This window comes from Melanotaenia boesemani, chromosome 14 (assembly GCF_017639745.1).
Source record: "Melanotaenia boesemani isolate fMelBoe1 chromosome 14, fMelBoe1.pri, whole genome shotgun sequence".
Taxonomy (NCBI): Eukaryota; Metazoa; Chordata; class Actinopteri; order Atheriniformes; family Melanotaeniidae; genus Melanotaenia; species Melanotaenia boesemani.
In genome coordinates this window covers 1,094,574-1,106,614 of record NC_055695.1, presented here as the reverse complement: position 1 = coordinate 1,106,614, position 12,041 = coordinate 1,094,574, and positions in this window count along the sequence as shown.

Below are 12,041 nucleotides of genomic sequence, written 5' to 3'. Positions count from 1 at the left end.
TAATTATGTATGCATGAATAAATGTATGTATGTAAATATGTATGTATGTATTTAATTATGTATGCACGGATGTACGTATGTATGTATATTTGTAAGTATCTGTGTATGTATGTATGGATGTATGTACGTACATATGTATGTATGTATGTATGTATGTATGTATGTATGTATGTATGTATGTATGTATGTATATGTAAGGAAGATACAATGTGTATGAATAAATGTATGTATGTTTGTATGTATATAATTATGTATGGATGTATAAATGTATGTATGTATGCATATAATTATGTATGCATGAATAAATGTATGTATGTATGTATTTAATTATATATGCATGGATGTATGTATGTATGTATGAATGTATGTATTTATGTATGTATGTGTGTATGTATGTATATTTGTAAGTATCTGTGTATGTATGTATGTATGTATGTATGTATGTATGTAAGTATATAATTATGTATGCATGTATAAATGTATGTATGTATGTATATAATTATGTATGCATGAATAAATGTATGTATGTAAATATGTATGTATGTATTTAATTATGTATGCACGGATGTACGTATGTATGTATATTTGTAAGTACCTGTGGATGTATGTATGTATGGATGTATGTACGTACTTATGTATGTATGTATGTATGTATCTATGTATGTATGTATGTTTTTATGCATGTATGTATGTATGTATGTATGTTTTTATGTATGTATGTATGTATGTATGTATGTAAACATGTATGTATGTATTTTTTTATGTATGCACGGATGTACGTATGTATGTATATTTGTAAGTATCTGTGTATGTATTTATGTATGTACATACGTATGTATGTATGTATGTATGTATGTATGTATGTATGTATGTATGTTCTTATGCATGTTTGTATGTATGTACACATGTATGTATGTATATTTGTAAGTGTCTGTGTATGTATGTATGTATGTATGTACGTATGTATGTATGTTCTTCTGCATGTTTGTATATATGTATGTATGTATGTATGTATGTATGTATGTAAACATGTATGTATGTATTTTTTTATGTATGCACGGATGTACGTATGTATGTATATTTGTAAGTATCTGTGTATGTATTTATGTATGTACATACGTATTTATGTATATATGTATGTTCTTATGCATGTTTGTGTGTATCCATGTATGTATGTATGTATGTATGTTTGTATGTATGTATGTATGTATATATATTTGTCAGCATGTATGTATGTATGTATATGTAAGGAAGATACAATGTGTATTAATAAATGGATGTATGTATATAATTATGTATGCATGTATAAATGTATGTATGTATGTATATAATTATGTCTGCATGAATAAATGTATGTATGTATGTATTTAATTATGTATGTATGAATGTATGTATTTATGTATGTATGTGTGTATGTATGTTTATTTGTAAGTATCTGTATATGTATGTATGTATGTACGTATGTATGTATGTATGTATGTATGTATGTATGTATGTATGTTCTAATGCATGTTTGTATGTATGTACGTATGTATGTATGTATGTTTATAATTATGTATGCATGTATGTATGTATGTATGTATATTTGTAAGTATCTGTGTATGTATGTATGTATGGATGTATGTACGTACATATGTATGTATGTATGTATGTATATGTAAGGAAGATACAATGTGTATGAATAAATGTATGTATGTTTGTATGTATATAATTATGTATGCATGTATAAATGTATGTATGTATGCATATAATTATGTATGCATGAATAAATCTATGTATGTATGTATTTAATTATATATGCATGTATGTATGTATATAATTATGTATGCATGAATAAATGTATGTATGTAAATATGTATGTATGTATTTAATTATGTATGCACGGATGTACGTATGTATGTACATTTGTAAGTATCTGTGTATGTATGTATGGATGTATGTACGTACATATGTATGTATGTATGTATGTATGTATGTATGTATGTATGTATGTATGTATGTATATGTAAGGAAGATACAATGTGTATGAATAAATGTATGTATGTTTGTATGTATATAATTATGTATGGATGTATAAATGTATGTATGTATGCATATAATTATGTATGCATGAATAAATGTATGTATGTATGTATTTAATTATATATGCATGGATGTATGTATGTATGTATGAATGTACTTATTTATGTATGTATGTGTGTATGTATGTATATTTGTAAGTATCTGTGTATGTATGTATGTATGTATGTATGTATGTATGTATGTATGTATGTAAGTATATAATTATGTATGCATGTATAAATGTATGTATGTATGTATATAATTATGTATGCATGAATAAATGTATGTATGTAAATATGTATGTATGTATTTAATTATGTATGCACGGATGTACGTATGTATGTATATTTGTAAGTATCTGTGTATGTATTAATGTATGTACATACGTATGTATGTATGTATGTATGTTCTTATGCATGTTTGTATGTATGTACATGTGTATGTATGTATATAATTATATATATATGTATGTATATTTGTAAGTATCTGTGTATGTATGTATGTATGTATGTATGTCTGTTTGTATGTATGTATGTATTGAAGTTTTAAAATATTCTTTGTTGGCTTTAAAAGATTTGTTCACCACCTGTAAATCAGAAGGAAGAGTGTTCAAAAATCCACATTTTTAAAAGAAGGCAAAAATACCAGAGTTTGAGTAGAATTGACAATTCTTTGTTAAGCCAGTAATAAGAAAACAATACATATCTTCTCGAGAAGGAGGCCTGTTAGCTTAGCTTCTGATCACTAATACACAAAGTGTCGGGACCCTTCGGTTCAGCCAAAAGACCCGCCTACCTAAATTATCCTCCTCATTTATAGTGATACAAAGCATTGTGGCTATGTGCGTGCATGTGGTGAGCATTCATGTGAATGTGTATTTTGCAAGGTGGTCCATCCTTCTTCCGGGAATTTGATTCCTCCAGGTCCTTCGTCTGAGGTGCGTCAGAGCTGAAAGGAAAAAGATACTATGCTCTGCTTCACTATCTTTTTCTGCCTTTCTACTGACTCCCTTGTACTTTTTCTCACAATATTCACACAAAGGCTATTCTTTTAATGATTTCTGAGTTACTGGGAAATTCCGTTCTGCTAGGAGTGAATAGATAAGCAAAGAGATACAAAAATATTTAGATTACTCCCTAGTGGCCATCTAGAACATTGTCAAGGCCGCTAATGGTCAGCTGTTTTCTCAGTATTGAACTCAGTAACCTTATATGAGTTTATGTGAATACACTATCTGTAACCTGCAAAGCAATGATGACAATTAAGCTGTAGTTCTATTAAAAGCAGAGCCTAATGCACGTTACTAAAATCTAAGGATAAAATGTAAATGAATAAATGAATAAGAATGCTTAAATGAGTAAATGAATAATAAATGAGTAAATGAATCAAAATGCTTATAAAATATTTGCAGCAGTATGTATGTACGTATGTATGTATGTTCTTATGCAAATTTATATGTATGTATGGATGTATGTATATGTGTATGTATAAATGTATGTATGTATGTATGTATGTATGTATATAATTATTTATGCATGAATAAATGTATGTATGTATGGATGTATGTATGTTTTTAATTATATATGCATGGATGTATGTATGTATGTATGAATGTATGTATGTATGTATGTACGTACGTATGTATGTATTTATGTATGTATGTATATAATTATGTATGCATGTATGTACGCATGTATGTAGGTATGTATGTATGTTCTTATGCATATTTGTATGTATTTATGTATGTATGTATGTATGTATGCATATAATTATGTATGCATGAATAAATGTATGTATGTATGTATTTAATTATGTATGTATGAATGTATGTATTTATGTATGTATGTGTGTATGTATGTATATTTGTAAGTATCTGTGTATGTATGTACGTATGTATGTATGTATGTATATAATTATGTATGCATGTATGTATGTATGTATGTATATTTGTAAGTATCTGTGGATGTATGTATGTATGGATGTATGTACGTACTTATGTATGTATGTATGTATCTATGTATGTATGTATGTTTTTATGCATGTATGTATGTATGTATGTTTTAATGCATGTATGTATGTATGTATGTATGTATGTATGTATGTATGTATGTATGTATGTAAACATGTATGTATGTATTTTTTTTATGTATGCACGGATGTACGTATGTATGTATATTTGTAAGTATCTGTGTATGTATTTATGTATGTACATACGTATGTATGTATGTATGTATGTATGTATGTATGTATGTTCTTATGCATGTTTGTATGTATGTACACATGTATGTATGTATATTTGTAAGTGTCTGTGTATGTATGTATGTATGTATGTACGTATGTATGTATGTATGTATGTATTTAATTATGTATGCCTCTATGTATGCATGTATGTATGTACGTACGTATGTATGTACGTATGTTCTTATGCATATTTGTATGTATGTATGTATGTATGTATGTATGTATGTATGTATGTATGTAATTATGTATGCATGTATGTATGCATGTATGTATGCAAGCATGTATGTATGTATGTTCTGTTGCATGTTTGTATGTATTCATGTATGTATTTATGTATGTATATATATTTGCCAGCATGTATTTATGTATGTATATGTGTATGTATAAATATATGTATGTATGTATGTATGTATGTATATAATTATGTATGCATGTATGTATGTATGTATGTATGTATGTATGTATGTATGTATGTATGTTTATAATTATGTATGCATGAATAAATGTATGTATGTATGTATGTATGTATGCATGAATGTTTGTATTTATGTATGTACATATGTATGTATGTATATTTGTATGTATCTGTGTACGTATGTATGTATGTATATATGTTGTTATGCATGTTTCTATGTATTCATGTATGTATGTTTGTATGTATGTATGTATGTATATAATTATGTATGCATGTATAAATGTATGTATGTATGTATGTATACAATTATGTATGCGTGGATGTATTTATGTATGTACGTACGTATGTATGTATGTATGTATGTATGTATGTATGTATGTATGTATGTATGTATGTATTTAATTATGTATGCATGGATGTATGTATGTATGCATAAATGTACGTATTTATGTATGTACGTATGTATGTATTTATATTTGTATGTATGTGTGTATGTATGTATGTATGTATATATGTTGTTATGCATGTTTCTATGTATTCATGTATGTATGTATGTATGTATATAATTATGTATGCATGTATAAATGTATGTATGTATGTATGTATACAATTATGTATGCGTGGATGTATTTATGTATGTACGTACGTACGTATGTATGTATGTATGTATGTATGTCTGTATGTTCTTATGCATGTTTGTATATATATATGTATGTATGTGTCTATATATTTGTATAAATGTATGTATGTACGTACGTATGTATGTATGTATGTTCTTATGCATGTTTGTATGGATGTATGTATGTATGCATGTATGTATGTATATTTGTAAGTTTCTGTGTATGTGTGTAAATATCTATGTCTGTATCTGTGTCTCTATGTATGTAATTATGTGTGTATGTATGTACGTATGTATGTATGTATCTATGTATGTACATACGTACGTATGGATGTATCTATGTATGTTCTTATGCATGTTTGTATATATGTATGTACATGTGTATGTATAAATGCATGTATGTATGTATGTATGTATGTATATAATTATGTATGCATGTATAAATGTTTGTATGTATGTATGTATGCATGGAAATACCTTTGTATGTATCTTTGTATCTATAAATGAATACATGTTTATGCATATGTATATATGTACGTACGTATGTATGTATGCATGTATGCATGTTTGTATGTGTGTATGTATGTATGTCCATTTGTAAGTATCTATGTATGTATGTAAGTATGTTTGTATCGATGTATGTTTCTATGTATATATGTTTGTACATATGTATGTATGAATGTTTGTATGTATCTATGTAAGTATGTCAATATCTATGTATGTATCTGTTTATCTATGTATGTATCCATATTTATACGTATGAATGCATGTATGTATGTCTGCATGTATGTATGTAAAAATCCATGTCTATATTTTTGTATCTATGTATGTATCCATATTTATACGTATGTATGTGTGTATGTGTGTATGTATGCATGTATGCATGTTTGTATGTATATATGTATGTTTGTATCTATGTATCTATGTATGTATGTATGTGTGTATGTATGTATGTATCTATGTATGTACGTACGTACATATGTATGTATGTATGTATGTATGTATGTACTTATGCATGTATGTATGTATATGTGTATGTATAAATGTATGTATGTATGTATGCATGTATGCATGTATATAATTATGTATGCATGTATAAATGTATGTATGTACGTATGTATGTATGTATGTATGTATGTTCTTATGCATGTTTGTATGTATGTATGTATAAGTGTATGTATAAATATATGTATGTATGTATGTGTGTATGTGTGTATATAATTATGTATGCATGAATAAATGTATGTCTGTATGTCTGTATGTATTTAATTATGTATGCATGGATGTATGTATGTATGTACGAATGTATGTATTTATGTATGTTCTGTCCCCTGCGTGCGTAGCTCTCCACGCAGTGACAGACAGCTAAACAAGGGTAAGCAGGTGTACTAAGCACTCCAGAGCTGAATGATGATTGAGACGTTGAAGTAAAGTTCAATAGTTTTACTTGTCCTTTACATCCATTCTTTTTTCTTTATACGCTTTTCCACATTCTTCGTGCTTACATTTTCTTCTTGTGAAACTACAACAAACAAAAGAAATCTTTACTGCACAATTATCTGTAACATTATCACTTGCTTATTCAATTTTTATATGTGAAAGCAGAAAGCCATTATAAATTCTAATCCATACCAAATAGGGACAAAATATACATCTTTATCTATTCCCAATATTAAATATGACAAATATACTTACAAACAAAGCTTCTCTGAGGCTCAACACAGGCAGATTGCACATGATTCAGCAGAGGCTCGACTGAAGCCTCCTGCTCATGGATGTATTATAAGAACTGGATAACGGACTGAAAATGGCGGCCCATTCATTTCTATGGAAGTTGCTCACCCAGCGCATACGCCGAAAAAGTTCTCAGGCTTCCGGGTTACTTCCGCATATTGGGCCCATAGAGCATGCGCAGTAGTGTCACCTCCCATCATGCTTCACGTCACTGTGAACGAGCAATGCGCAGCCCAGTGACCTGATCCAGCGACGCGCGGTCACGACATTAATCTGCAGTATGAGAGCTGTACAAACTCAGATGATGATTTTCTACGGCACACGATCGGACCTCGATGTAAAGTAATGATATAATATACGTGGAAAAAGTTGTGTAGTAATTGTTAAAATGATGGTTTGTTTTAATCTGATGAATTTCTATATGGGATTCGTAATAGCCCAATATAAGTCAGTCTATATTGTATATTTGTATAATCCCGTGTCAAATTTTCACGATGACTTACAATTCCTACCTTTATTCATGAATAATTTCAGGCACGTCTTTTGTAATAAATGTTAGAAGTCCTTGTTAATGCATTATTTCATTGTGCTACCCATGCATATTCTCTTTATTTTTCTGCTATTCCCTGGATGACACCAAGATTATCAATTGCGTCTCTTAAAATGTTCCTTTCTTGTGTTTTGCCGGATTCCACTTTGTTAAATGCTGCAGTTTTTTAATTGACAAAGAAAAAAAAACTTTGTTTAAACTGAGGACTATGTTAAGGAAAACTAGGCCACTTGGGTTATCACCATTCTATATTTATTATGTAGTTATGTATTTTATGTATCGTGATTTCCGTTAGGGATTGAAAATGGTTTTGTAGGCTATTTTACCTAACTTGGCGACATTGTGTCGCTGTCATGAAATGGCTCAACACTCCCAAAATATTTAACTGTATATGTATAACAAAATATCACTGACAGCGATGCGTCAAGACTGTTATTCATATTTTATTTGAACTAACGAAAATAGAATAGCAGCTCATAAGACAAAATATTTTAATTAAAAAAAATTCTATTGCCCTCTGGGTGAACAGTGTGATTAAACTACTTAACAAAAAGTGAACTAATGTGAACCAAAATATAAGAAATTAACAAATAAAAAAAAAAGCCACCCTCACTTTCCCCGATCTATTCATGGGCTGAATCTCTCTTTACATAAAATAAACCAGTAAAACGCACTATCAGGTGGTTTAAACAGGTGGTCGTAACTACAACCTAGAGCTAATTAGGATTTAGGTCACAATACGTTTAAAAACAGGAACTATCATGCATGTAATATCAAACATTAAGAATACAAATGTATTAAGTTACTCGATATCAGAAAAAAGAAACTTAACTTTAACTTAACTTTTACGAACAGCTTTCCCATCATATTGAAGTCAACAGCCGTCCTCCTCGCTCCCGACACAGCATGACCGCGCTTCGGCAGTGCATGTGCACAGCCGTGACGTCACCGGAGAAATACAGACTTTTCTGTGGCTTTTATGGCCTTTTGAAAAATAATTGACGGATTAAATGTCCATGAATTAAAAATATTGAATAGAAAGATTAGTAATTAGCTGTGTTTAAAGCTGAAGACGTCCTGTCAACAGTTTTACAGCCGTGTCTTTTACCATTGTGGCCTATGGGAAAAATGCTTTTTGGGCCCCATGGGATTTTTTGTTGCAGTACCACGAGTGGCCACTGGGAAAAATCGGCGTGCCGCCATTGTTTAGTCCGTTATCCAGTTCTTATAATACATCCATGCTCCTGCTATGCCAGACCTTGGTTCAAAATGGCAGGTCTCACCTAAGACTAACCATGTGACCCAAGCTGAGCAATAGAGAAACAGCAAAGTGAAATGAGCTGTCTGCTTCCACACAGCCACTGGGTAGTGCTAAACATTTCACCTACATTAAACATGTAACATCACAATGTATGTACGTACGTATGTATGTATGTATGTTCTTATGCATGTTTGTATGCATGTATGTATATAATTATGAATGCATGTATATATGTATCTATGTATGTATCCATATTTATACGTATGTATGTGTGTATGTATGTACTTATGTATGTATGAATGTATGTATTTAAGTATGTTTGTATAGATGTATGTTAACATGTATGTTTGTAAGTATGTTTGTATGTATCTGTGTATGTATGTATGTATGCATGTATGCATGTTTGTATGTATATATGTATGTTTGTATCTATGTATCTATGTATGTATGTATGTGTGTATGTATGTATGTATGTATGTATGTATCTATGTATGTATGTACGTACATATGTATGTATGTATGTATGTATGTATGTATGTATGTATGTACTTATGCATGTTTGTATGTATGTATGTATATGTGTATGTATAAATGTATGTATGTATGTATGCATGTATATAATTATGTATGCATGTATAAATGTATGTATGTACGTATGTATGTATGTATGTATGTATGTATGTATGTATGTATGTATGTATGTTCTTATGCATGTTTGTATGTATGTATGTATAAGTGTATGTATAAATATATGTATGTATGTATGTATGTATGTATGTGTGTATATAATTATGTATGCATGAATAAATGTATGTCTGTATGTCTGTATGTATTTAATTATGTATGCATGGATGTATGTATGTATGTACGAATGTATGTATTTATGTATGTACGTACGTATGTATGTATGTATGTTCTTATGCATGTTTGTATGTATGTATGTATGTATATAATTATGAATGTATGTATATATGTATCTATGTATGTATATTTGTAAGTATCTGTGTATGTATGTATGTATGTATGTATGTACGTACGTATGTATGTATGTATGTATGTATGTATGTATGTATGTATGTTCTCATGCATGTATGTATGTATATAATTATGCATGCATGTATGTATGCATGTATGTATGTACGTACGTATGTATGTATGTATGTTCTTATGCATGTTTGTATGTCTGCATGTATTTATGTATGTTTCTACTTATCTATGTATGTATGTATGTTCTTATGCATGTTTGTATGTCTGCATGTATTTATGTATGTTTCTACTTATCTATGTATGTATGTATGTATGTATGTATGTATATGTGTATGTATAAATGTACGTATGTCTGTATGTATATATATAACTATGTATGCATGTATAAATGTATGTATCCATGGAAATACCTATGTATGTATCTTTGTATCTATAAATGAATACATGTTTATACGTATGTATGTATGTATGTATGTATGTATGTATGTATGTATGTATGTTCTTATGCATGTTTGTATGTATGTATGTATATGTGTATGTATAAATGTATGTATGTATGTATGTATGTATATAATTATTTATACATGAATAAATGTATGTATGTATGTATGTATTTATGTATGATTGTATAAATATATAGTTATGTATATATGTATGTATGTAAGTATCTGTGTATGTATGTATGTATGTATATAATTATGCATGCATCTATGTATGTATGTATGTGTGTATGTATGTAATTATGTATGTATGTATGTATGTATGTATGTATATAATTATGCATGCATCTATGTATGTATGTATGTGTGTATGTATGTATGTATGTATATAATTATGTATGTATGTATGTATGTATGTATGTATGTATGTATGTATATAATTATGCATGCATGTATGTATGTATGTATGTATGTATGTATGTATGTATGTATGCTTGTATAAATATATAGTTATGTATCTGTGTCTCTATGTATGTATCTCTGTTTATCTTTATGTATGTATGAATGTATTTATGTATGTATGTATCCATGTTTATATGTATGTATGTATGTATGTATGTATGTATGTATGTATGTATGTATGTATGTATGTATGTATGTATGTATGTATATAATCATTCATACATGAATAAATGTATGTATGTATGTATGTATGTATTTATGTATGATTGTATAAATATATAGTTATGTATATATGTATGTATGTAAGTATCTGTGTATGTATGTATGTATGTATATAATTATGCATGCATCTATGTATGTATATATGTGTGTATGTATGTAATTATGTATGTATGTATGTATGTATGTATGTATGTATGTATGTATGTATGTATGTATGTATGTATGTATGTATATAATTATGCATGCATGTATGTATGTATGTATGTATGCTTGTATAAATATATAGTTATGTATCTGTGTCTCTATGTATGTATCTCTGTTTATCTTTATGTATGTATGAATGTATTTATGTATGTATGTATGTATGTATGTATGTAAATATCCACGTATGTATCTGTGTATCTATGTATGTATCCATGTTTATATGTATGTATGTATGTTTGTATGTATGTATGTAAGTATGTTTGTATGGATGTATGTTAACATGTATGTTTGTAAATATCTTTGTATGTATGTATGTATGTATGTATGCATATATGTAAACACCTATGTATGTATCTTTGTATCTATGTATGTATCCATGTTTATACGTATGTATGTATGTATGTATGTATGTATGTATGTATGTATGTGCATTTGTAAGTATGTATGTGTGTGAGTATGTATGTATGTAAGTATATTTGTTTGGATGTATGTTTCTACGTATGTATGAACATTTGTATGTATGTATGTATGTATGTAAACAATTATGTATGCATGTATGTATGTAAATATCTACGTATGTATCTGTGTATCTATGTATGTATCCATGTTTATATGTATGCATATAAATATACACATACATACCTAGATGTATACATACATGAGCACGTATATGCTTAAATACATATATCCATACATGCAAACATACATTCATGCACACATATGTACCTATATACGTACATATATAAATATAGATACATGAATACAAAAAATATGTCCATCCATACATACATACAAGTATATACTCCGATACCTATATATAAATACACACATACATCCATACATAC